Below are 15,887 nucleotides of genomic sequence, written 5' to 3' on the forward strand. Positions count from 1 at the left end.
TTTGATAGTCACGGGAGTTGCAAGTAGGAGGGGACAAGAATGCTATTAAAAAAAAAAAGCAACAAAAGGCATTCTATATCTTCAAGATGTTCAAATTTTATCACACTGATGGTCAGGCCCTGGCAAAATGCCAGCTGCTGGAGGGCTACTTCTAATTTGAATGTGCATCGCTATAAATAAAAAATGGATGTGCTATGATTCCAACCACTTATGTCTTCCAGACTGACTAATAACTGCCTGCTGGTTAGGCTCATTAACAGTAAAAACAGTACCTGATCGGCTTTGTTTTCATCTCATTGAGCTGCAGTTGGGGCCACACTTTATATCCCCAGAGGCTGCGTTTTGGGAACTCCTACTGTGTAGAAAATGTATGGAAACTGAAATCTATGTATATAATCAGGCTGGATGGTAAGAGAGCTCAGGAAGGATATTTGTGCCTTTCAGTGATTAAAAAAAAAGATATGGCAGCATTTCTAAGAGAGGGGACTCAGAGGGATTCCTTGAGGAAATTAGACATTGTTAAGAAATGGCTCCGAGTAAATAGACCGAAACCAAGACAGAGACAGCGAGTCTGAAATGGAAAATTGTGAACTGGGGGCAAGTTATACCACCAACCTCACCGCACTCTGCCGAGAGAGTTTCTACAATAGCATGGAGACAAGCTTCTTACCTGGGAGCGGGAGCCCCAGGGACGGAGACTCTGCCAGAGAGTTTTTGCTCATTAGTGTACACGGTGGCATTTTGATTCAAGAGATTACTCTTAAATCACATGCAGTAGTGTCCCTGTGACAACTGTGGAGGGAAATACCGTGCCATCCTATAACCCCTCTGTCAGCCTGCTCTACCGCTCAAAAGACTAGTGAACAAAATTTCTTCTTTTATTTAGTTAGCCCTCCCTACATATCCCCTATGTGTCTTCAGAACTATTTCTTCCTATTTTACTGACAAAACGCTATTGTCAGCATTGTGCTGTAATTGCAGAGTACATTGTGGTCTTAGGCATGGGTCTTGCAAGCTGCTCTGCCTGGGTGGGCTCCGAAACCCACACAGGTCCAACTTGACTTTGGTGGGGGTAGTCTTGTCTCATGAGCTCAGTTTTCATTTCCATTTTTCTATTTTTCTAGCTTTTATGGTTGGAATATGGAAATTAAGGGTAGCCTCATGGATCATAAAGCAAAGGATGAACAAGAAAAATATTTCTTTTGTTATCTTAAGAAGGTTTGTTCAATGAGATGATTTTTCAGGGGGCTCAATCTGAGTGCCGAGGAGTGGAAAACACTTGTCTTCTGCCCTGACATATATCAACATACTAACGGTGTGCTGCCATGTTTCACTGTTGTGTGAGGCAGAAAAAGGCCAGCTTGAATTTCAGGTTTTGACTGTCCTGGTGCATTCCTCACCTCTTGGAGAAGGCTGGCCTCCGTCCTGACGGAAGGACTCACTGGATTCAGCACCCAGTGCTGGTAGGAGAAAGTGTTGCACATTTTAAAAGGTGTATTTGGTAGCAGGAGCACTTGCTGACTATAAATAATAGTGAGAGGATATTGCTGTTGGGGTTTTTTTCTGAAGGGAGCAAATTTTAAGGCAGCTCGCCCGGGTTGCTCCTTTTCACGTTTCTGAAACCAAAACCGAAACACACTTTTTCTCCCCAAATAATGGCACTGCCTTGGGAAAATGCTTCATCCTCTCTCAGAGTGCTGTGCTTGACTCCTACTGCAAATGCTGAAGACAGGGGTTTGCATTTTCCATTCAGCGTTTCTACTGTCAGCCCTGCAAATTCACTCGTGGCCTTAGAGGCAACGGGCTGAGGAAAACACTGCCAACCTGGCTTGAGGTGTGCACATTTCTGTTTATCACTGAACATGCTCTTGTATGCTGGGGTCATCCTGAATTTTTCCTCCCTGCCTTTTCTTCCTTTTTTTCTTTCTTTCCCCTCCTCTCACAAAGACTTGCTATACAATTTCATTTTCTCTAAGGAATTGTCCAATTCTACAGAGGCTTTGCACAGAACAGAATTTCTACAGCATGCTAACAATTTAGGGGAAAGTTCCCAAGAAGATTTCTCTTCCCTTTTATTGAAAAAAGAGACCGGAAAAAGTATTTGTTCACACCTCTGGGTTTCTTCCATTGTCTGTCTTTTCCTCCTGATTGTGTACTCCTCTCTCTTCTGCTTTTTCTCATCTCATTCTTGTGAGTTTACTTCTCCTTCCTTCGTCATCTTTCCCTCTGGTATTCTGGACCAACTCCTGCAGCATAAGTTCCCTCAGATGTTTGACTCTGCTACTGGGATTTCGTAAGGGGACTGTGCTAGATATTAAAGTACAATCTGTATATAATGTTTACAAAGTTGCAGCCTCATTCTGTAAAGGCCTCATCCACTCCTTGCTGAAGGCAAAGGAAAACTGACTTCAGAGGGGTAAGATCCGACTCTAAAATACCAAGAACTTTTTTGAGCAGACTCACCAGATATACTCAGTGCCAGGCAGAAATAGGTCTTTCTTCTGTATCACTGCGTTAAAAGTTATGGTGCTGTTAAATGTCACAGCTGGCTAATGTGTAACCTCGGGGCTTGTTGCTCTTTGCTGCCTGCAAGGGCTCCCCGCCTGTATGAGACTATTTGATTCTGGAATGTTATCACAGAACCACAAAACAGCTGAGGTTGGAAGGGACCTCTGGAGGTCATCTGGTTCAAGAACCCCCCTGCTCAAGCAGGGCCACCTACAGCTGGTTGCTCAGGACCATGTCCAGACAGCTTTTGAATCTCGCCGAGGATGGGGACTCCACAACCTCCCTGGGCAACCTGTGCCAGTGCGAATCAGCTTGGGTGGAAAACTCTTTTGAAATAACAAGTTCAAAATATTAAAGTGATAGATTTTTATTACTTTTTTTTTAAAATTCCCCAGTCTATTTTTCCATTGTTTTTTAAACTAATGACAATAATCAACCCCACCTTAGGGCACATCATACACAGATTCTAAATTCCCTGATTTTTCATTATTCTCAATGATACTCACAGAGAAGTCCTTACAGAATCAGGGCCTAACAAAGTACATTGCATGTGGTCCCAGTAGAATACAGATGTATTACTGCTCCCATCCTACAGAAGAGGAACATCGCATTCGTGCGTCATGTGTTTTGGCAAAGAACTGCCAAAGAATGCATGTTGGGCTACATGGACCTTTGGCTGGAACCAGCAGAGAGTATTGCATTTATTTTGGTAAATGCTCAGCGTTACTTCTCGAGGTTTTACCTCAAAAACATTCATATTTAGATGGAAAATGGTGGAAAAATAGAGCTCGACTATCCTGAATGTGAAGATAAAACAGAGAAACTTGACCCCTAGCGCTAAGTGTTTATGTTTTTTATTGCAATACAGGACCGTAGAGGGTGTTTAGCACAGTGGAGCATTAAGTCCCAGGTGCAATAAAATTTAAACTGAAGCTAGAAAGTAAAAGTGGGAATAAAACAAGAATTGCCTAATTCTGCCAATAGTTCAAAAGGAACATCTAGTGCTAGAAGCTGCTGAGTGCTTCACATCTATTTATTAAAAATATATAAAAAGAAAGATAAATATTAAAAATATAGAATAGAAAAATATAAAAAGGATTTCACTTTTTTGCTCCAGTTGCAGGTTTTCCTATCAGTTTCATAAAGGACTTACAGGATGTGGAATATTCAGTCAGCTCAGAATACCATTGAGCGGAGTCTCTGGCTGGGGACACCATTGTTTGTAAATTCAGGCCCTGCATTTTCATATGTAAATCTATGTCCTCTGTTTCACCACCCACAGAATATGCTCAAAGTACTTTTTGATATTTGTCTTTATTGTCTTCAGCTAATGATATTAATAAACTCTCCTTGTGTTAGAAGTTTTTTTATAAAAACTCAAAAGTTAAAGATTGCTATGAAGGCAAAAAAAAAATCCACCTTTTGTAGAAAAATCTCCTTTTGCTTCCTTGACTTTTTGTTTTTACTGTATTCATTGTAAAGGTAGTATTTTTTTATGTATACTTATGAGAACTAACATAAAACTGAGGACCTTATTCTTCTCCTGGTGAATCCAGTGGCAAGTCATCTCCAAATTCCAGTGAAACCAGAATGGATAGACTTGTACAGTTTGGGTAGGAAAAAACAAACAACTTTCTGACAAATCTCAAAACCTGGAAAAAAAGTCTGAAAATAATTTGGCAGAACAGGACACCTTACAATTTTCCTGAAGGAATGTTTGCAACTAACGATTCACCAGTTCATCGCAGTACCTCTAATGCTCGTGAAAACCCATTTCCCACACCAGCCTGGGGAGTTGCACCAGTCAGTTTTGGGAAGAGGGTTTTCTTCGGGTTTGAATTGTGAAGGTGCAGCTCAGCACTCCAGGTAGGCAGCACCTAAGAGGAAACGCAGCATTGTCTGTCTGGTATGTGACAAGCATCATAGCTCACCTCTTCTCCTCCGTGCAGCCGGATGCAGCCGTCCTGGTACCAAGATCACAGGAAAGCTTTATCTGGAAAGGGTCCCTCAGTTTGGCTCCTTTTTAACTCTCCCCTTTTTAACAGCTGGTGTTTCCAAGAACTGAGTTGAAAGGCTGAGACAGATTTTCATTTTTAATAACTAAGCTTCAGGTTCCCCGGGGAAAAAATGTCCTCCACTGGAGACAAGAAGGTCCTGTGTCACCCAAATTCTTTACTTATTAAAGAGATAGATGAGATCCTCTTACAAAACTACAGTAAAGTCTTTCCTTAAATCTGGAGAGGTGTTCGCTGTTTCTTTTTTACAATCTTTGTTTCATTTTTATGGCCCTCTCATGAAAATCCAGCAGGTCACCCACTGCCAGGACTGACAGGGCAGGAAGAGCTGCAGAGGGCAGGGAAATCAGGAGGCGACGCCTGCATCCCGGCTCTGCCGAAGGCACAATACTAGAGCGGGATCCACTCTCTTGGTTTGTGCTTCAGGTTCTACAGGTGTACGGTACGGACAATACCGTGGTGGAAAACATTCTGAGCTCCTTCAAAAGGTGCCAGCAGGTGGCAAATGGTATTTTTGTCCATTTTGCTAAAGGGAGGTTGTCTTTCTTCAAACTCCTGTCCTCCCTCCCTGCCCGGTGCTGAGGCAGAGTAGATTGACACACGTGGAAAACTCATAACAGAACATGAAACTCTCTGGACTGATTTTCATTATTTGCTTCCAATTTTTGTGAAAAGAAGAGAAAAATTGGGGGGTTGCTCACAGAAAATAGAGCAGTCTGGAACAAAAAACCCAGCAAAGTGCAAGAGTTGTCTCCTCTTTAAAGGGAGACGTTAACATAACCGTTTCAAAAAATTCCATGGAAAAAGCAGTTTGCAATTGAATAAATAGCACGCTTCATGTCAAAGAGCCACTTTATTGGAAAGTATCAAACCCCAAATGGCTGTCTTTTCAAAAGTCCATGTGTACCTTGGGTACAGAAGTCCCGCCTGAGCATTGCCACAGATTTTAAAATCTTGCCCTGAACTTCTGGTTGGAGGAAAACTTAGGCGGAAAACAAAGTGGGGAAAACAAAAGAGGAAGGTTGAAAGCCGATCGGGTAGCCACGAACTTGGGGCAATTAAAGCTTTCACAAGGGTTTCACACAGACAGCAGGCTGACTGCTGGTTTCAGAGGAATGGCAGGAGGAGAGGGCGGAGAAGGGGGGAGAAGCCAGGGCGAGCAGAGCCAGGCAGCCGGCTGGGAGCTGTGGGTCCCACCTCTCGGTGGCTGTAGCGCGTGGGGCAGGGGCAGCTGTAAGGCGATGGAGAGGCAGCGCCTGCCTCTCTGCGTTTATGACTCAGGGTTGGTTTGTTCCCCTTTCTTGGGGAAGCACCCTGCCTTCCCCGCTGATGCTGCACAGCCTCACGCCTGACCTGACTCATCGCTCCCCTTCCCGGGGGACTAACCAGAAGGACTATTTCTGGTTAAATCAACTTTCATATTCTTTTTCCCCTTTCCTTCTCTTTCGTTACAGTTTTCTGCTACTTTTTCTTTCTCACATCTCTGCATCTGTTTGCTAATTCTGTCTCCCCTCTTGTCTTTTCCTCCTCTCGTCTCCTTTGCTGCTCCGCCAGTCCCCTGCTTTCCACCACCTGGTCTCGTTTCAGTTGTCTTTCTCTTACTCTCTCCTGCCAAGGAAGGAGACCAGCGACTCCGGCCCCCAGCACTGCCGCGGAGCGTTACTAGCTGTAGTTACTAGCTGTAGTTACTAGCTGTAGTTGGTCCTTTCTGTTGTGAAAGCACTTTACAAATAGTATTGTTATGGTAACTGAGAGAGGCAGGCAAGCCAGTGTCCAACCTACTTCGTTGCCAGGGAAGCTGAGGTAGCTGCCTCATCTGCCTGCCTAATGACTTCTGGTGTCCAGTCCGAGATGCTAGCTGGCCTCCCAAAATCACGGGGCAGGTTTGACAATTATGTTATTTCTATGTATGTTTTCCTTAAACGCCTATTACTGCAGCATCTCACGCTAGCTGATACGGCTGCCCACGGACATCCAGCACCTCAGCGGCAGCACTGACATCAGGTTTTTGGACTCCTTTACCGAAGGCTGACCGTGAAGCGAGGTTCAAAAGCAGGCGGCGCTGGAATCGCCCCTTTTGAGTCGCAAGCAATGGCACCTTTACAGAGCTGGCTTAGTAGCCTGCAGATCCAAACTGCTGAGTCACACTATTGTGTTTTGGGCTTTTTGTAAAGCACTAGACTATTTTCGAAGGGAAATCACAATGGAGGGATATGGCAGCTCCCGCGCGGGGCCCCCCTGGGACCGCCGGGTCCCTGCAGAGCGGTGCTCGCCTTTGTGTGGCGCGGGGCTCGAGGAAGCCCACACAGCCCCACGCCAGAAGAATGAGCAGCTTGCTTCAATATTTCCTTTCAATTCACTGCAGCCACTTAGGGAAGGGATGGATTACAATATAGGAGAAAGGTTACATCTCGTGCCTTTTTGTGTATCGCTCTGCTGCGATAGCAATTTTTGAAAGGGTGTTTGCCTCCACATGCACACACAGGGTTTCTGCTATAGCTGTGTGTTAGGTGATTCTCTCAGAGCTCCTGATTCCCATCGCCAAACTTCTACTGAAATCAGCTGATTTCTATATATAAGCACCAATCCTTATTAATTTATTGTGTTTTACAGCAGATAGAACTTTGGAAATTTTTCTGAATAATTACAAGTAAATTCAATGGTTAAGTGAAAGTAAAATTGTATCTGGCATGAGCAGAAGGCAGAACAAAGGAGTGAAAGATGGCTTGAACTGAATCTGTAGGGGATCTTAGGCAAAGCACCTTGCGTGGCTCAGGACTCAGAGTTTCCATTGCTAAAATAAAGTCACAATTTACGCATCACCTGTATAACTCTTTGAGATCTGAAGAGAAAGCACATTAAAGAAGTGAAAAAGGTTATTACTGTATTATAGCAAAGGCAAACACAATTTTTCTTAATCTGAAACTGAGCTCTAGGTTATATGCTTGTTTACCTCAGTTTTATGCCCACGTAACACTACTAGCTTAAGGGAACTTAATATTAAGCTATGCTTACTGAAGAACGGAGGTCATGGGCTTAGGTTTTATCAATAAATTCAATGCCATAACAATGTCTACGGTCTCAGTTTATCCATTTCACAAAACACAGTCTCTCCTCAACCTGTAAAGTCTTTATGCAAATAGAAGCGTTGCTTAAATTCCAGCAGGATGTGAGAGTTTAAACAGTCTAACAGCAGCTGTTGCAGCCCACCTTGATCTTCTTATAGAAATTTTCTCTTGAAGTCTAGTGTTTTTTCTAGAGTGTCCCAGATTTAGGAGTATCCTACAAAAGATTCTGCATGTATTTAATATATTAAAATGCCAAAACAAACATAATGCAGCCACGCTGATCCACTTGTATAGCGAATTTCTACTAGTTCGAAAGCTTACAAAAGATAAATTTGAAGCCCTTGTATTTGACTATTCATGAAAAGTAGATAACTAGAAGATAACTAGAAGTTAGGTAACTACTAGATAAGACAGATAACTGTGTTTTTCTGAGTACTTACAAAAGCAGTCTGACTAGGTGACCTACAGGAATAGAAATAATACGATCTTTGACATCAAGCACACCTACCTACACGTTAAACAGAATACTCCTCAGCATGGAAAAGAGGGAATTTGAGGGAAAAAACACAACTGGAAAATTTCAACTAAAAACCACTTCAATTAAACATTGAAAAATTGGAATTGGAAAATTTCAACTAAAAATCACTTGTAGCTATTGTCAGATGACATTGTCTACAAAGGGCAAAGGCTAATTTTCCTTGCATTAATTTGTTATGAACGCCTCTCTACTGTTTAGCCCTCACGGGGTTGAGGGAGGGCTGTCACCAGCCCTGCTTGGTGGGAAGCGGTTGTGATGTCTGACGAGCAAGTGCTCTCCAGCATGAACCAGGGGGCTCGAAGGACCCCCGAGGGAAGCTAAAGAAGCAGACATCCCGGTTCGTGGGTTGAAGGTGGATTGGCTTTGGTAGAAGTCTTCTAACGACGAGGAATATGCTTACACGAGGGATAAATAGGATCTGTAAAAACAAACATAACTACAGGCAGGCACATTAAGCCAAATTCATTCCCAGTAAACCTTGCCTGGCTTACGCTGCAGGGGTGAGTTTGGCTCGGTGTGTGACCTTATCTAAAGCTGGAGCCGTGACATCTAATATGTACGGATATTAACACTGTACATACTTGGAGCCTTTCATTTATAAATGGATCGACAAATAAATTCAGTCAGGCATAGAGAAGTCAGGATTCCCTGAATTCGTGCGCGCGTGTACGTGCCGCGTGGCACAACCTATACTCTCCGTTCGTGCCTATATATAGAAAGTAAATCTACGCGGCGGGGCAGTGGGGGCAGGGGAGGCTTTGGCCCTGATCCATTACACCTGGCCTTTCTCGCGCACCATGAAAATTTCATGTTGTTTTCCTCCAGTGTCTCCTGAGGTCTTTGTTCCTCTCAGGCCGGTGCTGACCAGCAGCCTCCCGGGCAGGCAGGCAGCGAGCCCCGGCTGCGGCAGGCTCCCTTGTGCTGCTCTTGCAACTTCTAATGAGCCGTCAATCAACGGCCTTGTTTCTTCGAAGCTTATCTCGTGACTGCTGAGAGGGGCCAGGGCTAGGGATAATGTGCAAGCTGGAAGAAAAGACACCAAGAGCATATTTAAAGTGCTTTTTCAGTTTTACAACTAAGATTTTTCTCCAAATTATTGTCACGTTCAAGCTCTCACTGTAAAAAAAGTCGCTCGGGATTACAGCATATAAACAAACCAGTACTTTAGTTTGAAGGAAGAGCAGTAATCTCTACACCTTATCAAAGTCATCAGATAAACAGGACAAATTACCTTGCGTCAGACTGGCTGGCAGGTCACCTTTTTTGGCAGAAAGAAAGGAAGCTAATTTCTAGAGATGAGTCAAAAGTGGAACCGTGTTGCTAACCCACAAAAGCTTTGGAGGGTTGGTTACAAAACATGGTCTACTTCTCCTTTAGGTACATCTTTATTGTGTTCATAACTCAGCTTTGTTACAGCCCCATGGGGAACGGCGAAAGAGGCTGAAGGGAGCTGCGGTGAGCTCTGAGGCACCCGAGCCCAGAGTCGCTGTATGAGGCGCGGGCTCCCTGGCTCGGTTCAGACGGAGCCGCTTGAGTTCGGGTTTGCAAGACAGAGTCTCGCTGGCGGAGCCTGGCCGCTCTTTTTGCAGGGAGACCAGACAGGCTGTTTGAAGGCATCACTAAAACATCTCACCTGAACTAAGGTGGCACTGCAGACACGTGGAGCTATTTCACTTGAAGTGCAAAGACCTGAAGGGATCTTCCCACTAATTCCTTCAGATAAATTCTGAAGCCAAAGTCCTCTTTGTATCCTACTTGGCAATACCTTTTTAAGCTTTTTCATTGCTGTCCCTGAGAGAGATGACTGAGAACTAAACTGAAGGCCCATCAATTAATGTTAACCAAGCAGCTTTGTTTTATACCTAGATGAAGATGCTCATGCACCTTTAATTTCAGAATAAAATGAGAAAAAACACTCATATTTCAGAACTACTGAAGAAGAAAGACAAGTGAGATTTTTTTACAAGTTGTTGTAGCAGAATCAAGTTGTAGGGTTTTTTCCGGGGGGAGGGGAAATAATTTATTTAATATCTTAGTTTCCTGAAACAGTTTTAACATAATAAACGATTTCCTTTTCTGAATCCAGGCTAACTCTAACTCTCTATAACTTTGACCTTGTAGAACAAATCTTAGAAACCCTACTGCCCCATCCCATCGCCCTTGTAACATACCTATCTCCCCAGCACCTCCGTGCGGTGAGGAAATGCCCCACCCTTTACAATGGCAAGAAACTGAGGCCCAGGGAAGCCAAGTGACTTGCCCAAGGCCATGCGGAAAGTCCGAGGCAGGCGAGGGGCCGTGCAGGCAGCTGGCACCACTCATCCTTCACCACCGTTTACACCTTTACAAAGTCAGCTACCATTTCAGTCTGACATTTTCTACCCACCTCAGACTTTTTTGTGCACCAGGTTTAAATGCCAGATGATCTTAAACAGCTGAACAACATTGTCAATTTAATCAATTCATTGTGAGCCTCAAGATATCTTGTGGTTTCTGGCACGCCCAGCTCATGGACCAAAATATTATTTCTAACCATGGTGATGAAGGAGGAAAGCTTGAAAGCAAGAGTCTCAATATTGAAATGCAAGAAGTCAGGTAGAATGAAACCTACACACTTCTTAAAAACATATGTTTTTAAAGCAAACTCCTGCTTCTGTGGCTTGGTTCATGATTGCCAGGTATTTGGTGTGCTAATACTGATACTGCCTCAACAACCACAGTGAAAACATACTGTTAGCAAAGCTGGTGCTGTGATTCAACCACAACACCAGGAGATGGCCAGAAAGGAGGCGTGAGGAGGCAGTGAGGTTATGTGATCAGATAGGTGTGCAGTACACGAATATGAAGTGTTACAAATGAGTCTGTACTTTTTATGTATAACCCAAACAAGACTGACTGGACACACAGACTTTGAAGGGCTGGAAATTTAGGAAAAGTTGCTCTAAGAATTTCATTTTTCTTATACGTGCCTTTGTTCACAGTGCGACCTACTTACAGGTGTCCCGGAAGGGATTTGAACAGGGGCTTTGCACAGCCTGACTGACTACGAGGCATGATGGCTTTCACACACTCTGCATCGCTGCCAGGCTCCTGCTACACCATGGTTAACATACAGACTTTGCAGGAGCTGCGAAGCAGATGTGCAGGACCAGATTCAAGGACGCCGCTCTGCTTCTTGACGTTTCCTTGCTGTGGGAGCTAACCACCAGCCATGACGCACGAGGCATGCGGCTGTCTCCTCTTCCAGCCTTGCTTTTGAATGAAAGTGGTTACAGCTGCTGTGTTTTGTGCCTTGCTCTAACAGTTAGGTTGGTTACGATGTCAAGCACATGCCTGATGAGCCAGTGACTTGTGTCCGAAGGGATGACTACTTTTAGGAAGTAACTCGGGGGCCATGAATCCCCACTGTACACAGGTACCTAACTCAAGGCCACAGGTAGATACTAAGTCCTAGGGAAGGGTGAGGCTCCACACATGCCCCTGCCTTCCTGATTTCCTTCAGTATTCCCCTGCTCAGCACCCTGGCTGCTGTAAATCTCATTCCCAATACCAGCTGCCCCAGGGCATTGGTCATCTAATTGGGGCTCACGAACTCAAAAACAAGTGCCTATAAAGAAGCTGTGGAGATGTTTGGGAAAACCAAGCCTTACTGTGTCTTGGCCTTGGTACATAAAAATGCACCTTTCTTCAGCTAATCTATAATACCTGCTCTTAGGCGGTAGAAACAATACCTTACTTCACAGAAAAAAGCCAGCCAGTGCTATTAGCACTGGTATAGCTGATGCCAGTCCACCCTTTTTTATCCTACAAAGCTCTGTAGGATTTGAACACAGTTAAAAGCTGTATGATCTACTGTCTTGCTGACCCCGTCTGACCTAGCAGCCTAGTGTAAAACAAACGGCACGCTCCCCCCCACATGCTAGCTGTGAGTACTACGTGCTCGGACAATGCAGCCTTTCCAGGTGACTGTGGCTAAATCCCTCTGCAACCCTCTCCCCACAACCTGTCTTGCAGGTCATGTGGATGCAACAGCGGCAGGTCCTGACTCTTCATAATTGATTATGTACAGGCACTATAGGGGTCATTCAGCTGCTGGGCCTTGTCTGCAGTCCTAGCAGCTGTTCCCCATTTCCAGCAAAGCAAAGGAATTTTCTGTGGGCAAAGCATGGTCCTTGGGCTGCCAGTCAGAGCACCCCTTTTATAGGTGAAATCCGAGACTTTCTGGGACTACAATGGAAAATCCCTTTCTAAATGTCATCTCTAATTAGTCTATTGCATAATTCTTAGTAGTCCAGAAAGACACTCTGTCTGACCATTTGTACGTTTAGAAACCCCAGATGTGGCCTGCCAGCTGTGCTGCGCAGAGCTGGCTGCTGCGTGCTGGGTTCCAGTAGAGTGATGCCAGTCGCTGATCTTCTCTGAGGTGCGTGAGCACAAGAGCAAAGAGCTTCTGACAGGTCACAAGCAACCAACAGTATCCCTAAGACCAGGCTTTGAACAGTTCAGTTTGGATTCTCAGGGTCAAGGAGAGTGAATCCTTCAGCCCCAAAAATCAGCTTTACAGGTACAGGGTTCTTGTGTTTTTAAAACAGAAAACCCTATATTTTAAACCTACAGAACAGCAGTGCCTTAAAGCTCAGGTGCGGGCCCCAAGGTCCCCAAAGTTTGAGGGACAGAGACCTGGACATTTGCTCTTGTTTAATTGCCAAAAGAATTCAAATGGTGCAAGTCTCTCCTATGGTGCTTCACCAAAACTGTCTTTGGGGAGATCCCTTACAGGAGATTTCCTTTTCAAAAGGGTAGGATCAAGAACCCCACTTAGAGTAAATACATGTCAGCTCCCGAGACCTTTCTCTGTGGTTAGAGGAGAGCATGTCTTATTTGAAAGAAAAGTGAGAGAGAGAGGCTGTCTGAGTGGCAGGTAGCACGCTGCAGCCCTGTGTGAATAATTGAAGTGGAATCTGGAATGCACACCGCCGCGCCGGGGACTTCTGGGGACCACGTCTCGTCGGAAGAACTGACTCTTACTGGAGAGGTAATGGAGAAGTTGCTGGCCCAAGCCTCTGTAGTCTCGGCCTGAGGTGGAACAGGACGCCAGGGTCAGAAGGGACACCCCTCGTAGCACAAAGCATGTGGGATTTGAAAACCAGGCACTGGTCCAGAGCCTAAACACAAGCTCGCAAAGAGATCATTCAGTGGTGTCAAGGGCAGCCAGAAGCTTCCTCCAAAGGAAAGGACGCCAGGATTTCTGAAACAGTGATGCCACCGGAGATGAGAGACTCTGGAAATCTCCTCTTACTCACTTCAGCGTTGAACATCCCTGAGCAGAGCCGGCTGATGTGATATTAGAAATACTTTCATTCTTTCGCACTGCAGCTCTGAACAGTACAGGCAGCAATACAGCCTCAACAGAGTCACAGTCTAGAGACATACGGCTATGCTGGCTGACAATTTCTTCAAGTAACTAATGATGTTGCTACTGTGCTGGCTCACTATAGGGGGATGTTTCTTCGCTCTGCTGGGGGCATTGCCTCTATAGTGTGCTAATCTCCAAGGCGGAGAGACTTGTCTCAAGGAGAAACGCCAAAGGAAGTTTGTGGTGTGCAAGGTGTCCTTCTTGTTCAAGAAAACAGTGGAAGCCTTTGTAAGCACCCTCTTCTGCAAATGCTGTCCTTCTCCAGGCATGCTCTGTAGCCTAGACCCTGAGCTGAACACGGGGCTCTTTGCCTCTCACACCCAGTGCACAACCCTGGTTGCTAAATTTCAGGCACCGTGGTTGAAATGTACTGATCTCAGAACCAAAGCACAAAACTCTTCTCTCTTTTCTCATCATGGGAAGAGTCTCTGAACCAGCAGGGGTAGAAGACCAGGACGTAAGTAGTCCCAGGAAGGCCGTGGAAACTATTTACATGGATCCCGTGGTCCCAAATCTTCTACACATTTTGCTAGAGGGAGGGCAAATGGTCTGTCAGAATACAGGGGAACAAGAGAGAAGAGAAGGATGACTTGGGATGTCTCTGGACGAAAGTGCTTGGAATTCTCTACATTTGTGTCTTTATTGTGGGAAGATTTGATTCTTCCTCTTTTCCCCACATCTCTCCCAAAAATGCTTCCAAGCATTTCAACAAAAAAATAATTCCCATGACAGCTTCTGTGAAACTTTTCCTGGAAGCTAGTTATGCTTTTCTAACTATTGATCAAAATTAGATGGCAAGTATTATCACTGAGATAAAGATTTAAATCCCAGTGGAGCAGCATTCTTCCGAACTTATTTAATGCTGACAGGCTACTGACTACTTGTGTTCTGTGGAATCCATTCATTGAGACAAAATATATATCAAAGCTTTCCAAGGTGTAGGATTAGTTCACAAAACACGGTGAAGTTCAGTTTGTTAGCAAAAGTATAATTTGCAAACTTCCTAGCTCTCTAATCAAACATCGTGGGAATTAGAATCGTCATCCTTGCTAATTTTAAAAAGGGATAGCATTTTTGCTAATGAATTTTTAAAGTTTCGTATGTACAAATTTTGCTACATACTCCTCTTTAAACACAGTTTTCCAACAGCCACTGCAGGCAGAAAAAAGAGCCAGAAATATTATACCTATAGAGACCCAGACTGCCACCTCTTGGGAATAGAGAAGGGTTTAATGGGATGGGGGAAAGCATCTGTATAGCTACAACTGTAGGTGGAGAGAATGGTTTATTTAGTTGCTTCTCAATGACCTCTCTTACTTAGGTGTTTCTAGGATGCCCATCACATTAGTATCTGAGCTCCATCTCAACTGTCTGGAAGGTAGTAACAGAAAACTGCTATTTGATCTCACTCCTCCTTTATCTAATCTCATCTATCGAGAGTATATGCTCAGCAGCTCGGTATCTGAGCACCTCAGAGAAATTACATGAAGTCAACAACCTTCTTTGGCATCTCCTTTTTGTATTGGAAAAAAGTAGTGCTTACGAACAAGGAAATCCAGATCAGTACTGTGAGATCCAGCTACGTGCGCCCACAGGGAACGTGCAGAGGATGAATAGGGGGAGCAGAGCTGTTGTGGATAAAAGAAGCTCCACTTTCTGTGGAAGCCTTCCAACAGCCACATCATAACCGCTCATTAATTATAACCCAGCTGATACAGAACACAGCATGTTCAACATTCAGCACAAATGTCTTAAGATGTTTAACAGATGGTGAAAGTGAACTACAGGTAAAATGTTGGTCCCAGACTACTCAGATAGCAGCAGAGTCAGAGCTGCCGTCCTTGGGCCCGGGTCCAGGACAATAAATTCTCTGCGCTGGACCTGAAGTAGCCTGGCAAGGAAGGTTTTATGCCTCAGTGGACTCCCTCAACCCACAGATCTGTGGAGGGCACCTGCTTGTCACCTCCTCTCATCCACTGCCCTCCAAGCACGCGTAGGCGAAACTTCTATTGACTATGTTTTACCCGGGTGCAGCACATCCCCACGCCACAATACCCCACCGTACCCGCTCCCTGCCCACCCATCGGGGACTGGGAAGGTGGATGAAGCTTGCCTGGAAATCCCCAGCTTGACACCTGAGCAAGCTTCAAAGCTGTCTGTGGGCTGAAAAGGGGCAAAGATCCCAGGGCTTCAGACTACTAGGACCTCGTCTGACAAGGATGGCTTTTAGCAGCAGTGCTGGCTCAAGCAGCCCTCACACCCTCTCCCCTTCCCACCCCGTGCCACCCCATCCTCGGTTTGCCAGTGTAGCTGTTTGTGGGGTTGGATGGTGACCCAGACTG

The sequence above is a fragment of the Calonectris borealis genome, chromosome 5 (assembly GCF_964195595.1).
Source record: "Calonectris borealis chromosome 5, bCalBor7.hap1.2, whole genome shotgun sequence".
NCBI lineage: Eukaryota > Metazoa > Chordata > Aves > Procellariiformes > Procellariidae > Calonectris > Calonectris borealis.